The 1,746-nt window shown below is 61.1% G+C and overlaps 1 non-coding gene across 1 annotated transcript; it reads right to left on the bottom strand.

Annotated features, from left to right (window-relative positions):
• Positions 1–892: 892 nt before the first annotated feature.
• TRNAA-UGC (transfer RNA alanine (anticodon UGC)) lies at positions 893–965 on the bottom strand. The gene has a single exon. It is a non-coding gene; the product is annotated as a tRNA-Ala (tRNA).
• Between the last annotated feature and the right edge of the window lie 781 nt (positions 966–1,746).

Raw genomic sequence — 1,746 nt, 5'->3', positions numbered from 1 at the left:
CTCTTGCCCACATTCATGCTTGGGCAGGGGCAGTATGTCTTCGAAGGAATGTGCGAGATGAGCGGTAGAGATGAGCCTGGGAGGTCAGCCCTCATGCCTGACCCCGCGGAGGCTGAGAGGTTAGCAGCTTTGTCCCAGCTCGCACTCCTGGGTCTAGCTGCAGAGCAAGGCCAGAGGTCCTCCCTCCAGAACCCCGTGCCAATGACCACACAATCCAAGAGCAGGGTGGCCCTGGCCTGTGAGTTCCTGGTGGCAAGGCTGGCCGGCCGGGGTGAACCAGAGGAGCTTACTGCCTGGGAGCTGGAAGGGCAGTAGCTCCTTCAGGTGGGCCCCGAAGGCCGAGGGTGAGGGTGGTGGGAGGGCCGTGGTGTACTGTGTTTGGAAAGATCACCAGCTGCCATTGGGGAATGGACTGTGGGAGAGGCAAGGGGGCTCTCAGTAGGAGGCTAAGGTTAGCAAGGATGTGCCTGGATTGGGGAGGGGGGCGGAGTTTCAGTTCAAAATGACCCAAAGTAGCCCACCTCCCTTTCTGCAGCGACCACGGGATGGACGGGAACCCCCTGAGACGGGGAGGGATCAATGTCTAGTGGGAAGAGGACGGGGAAGGACCCGGTTGTCCTATCTTCTTGGCCTCAGCTTCTCCATCTGTGAAACGGGTAAGGACCGATCCTGCCCGCCCATGTCTTGGCATCCAAGATGCCCGGGAAAGGACTTGGTCAGCTCGGCTCCCCCTGAACAAATGAGGCATCTCTGATGGGGCTGGGACTCTGAGAGAGAGCAGGGAGGTGGGCTGCAGGGCCAGGCAATGCTGGGAGGGCCTGGGACCCTCTGCCTCCCTGCTTCTCTTTTTTTTTTCTTTCTTTTTTTGGCTGCGCAGCTTGCAGGATCTTAGTTCCCCAACCAGGGATCGAACCCAGGCCCCTTGCAGTGCAAGCGCAGAGTCCTAACCGCTGGACCACCAGGGAAGTCCCTCCCTTGCTTCTCTGGAGACCCTGGAAAAGGTCTTGAGATCCATCATTGTTGGCTTGAGTTTTTGTTTGTTTGTTTGTTTGTTTGTTTAAGAGCACTTTAGTCGCTGTGAGAATCCTTGTTCCTCCTCTTTCGAAGCCCCATCCTCAGGGACAGCAGACCCTAATCTCTGGGCCCTGCAAGGGCCAGGCCTTCGAGCCGAGGCGCCTGCTGTTGGAAGAGGCCTGGCCAGTCATGGGGGCAGCTGCTCTGGGGGCTGGGGCCGGGGGAGGGGAGGGCTCATAAAAGAAACCCTTCCTGCCCTTCTTGGGCCTGGGTCCCCGAAGGACACCATGCCCGGGTGCCTGGGGCCATTCCAATGCCCCCCTCAACAAAAAAACGCCATTTGGTTCATCAAAGCCATTTTGTCCCCGGCAGGGCCCAATTTGCACCTGGCTGCAGGTCAGCGAACAGGCGGAGGAGGGGCTGCAATGGGTTTACGACGGGGCCGGGTGGACCCGGGGGGCTGGGCCCCTGGGGGCTGCAGAGTTGGCACCTTTTGGAGCCCCACTGCTGGTATGTGCCTCTCCCTGCAGGCCGCGCCCCCAGCCCACGGGGCCAGCGGGAGGCAGGTCTCTCTGGAGCCAGCTCCCAGGATGCAGCCAGGCTCCCAGACACAGGGAAGGCCTCCAGGTGGGGCTGGTGGGCCCCGCCTCCTCCAGGGAAAGGCAACCCCTGGGTTAGCACCAAGGCTCCCTGCCTGGCCTGGCCAGAGCCACTCTGCCCTCAGCTGGTCTC

This window comes from Eschrichtius robustus, chromosome 11 (genome assembly GCF_028021215.1).
Source record: "Eschrichtius robustus isolate mEscRob2 chromosome 11, mEscRob2.pri, whole genome shotgun sequence".
Classification (NCBI taxonomy): domain Eukaryota; kingdom Metazoa; phylum Chordata; class Mammalia; order Artiodactyla; family Eschrichtiidae; genus Eschrichtius; species Eschrichtius robustus.
This window is presented reverse-complemented; position numbering and strand designations above follow the sequence as displayed.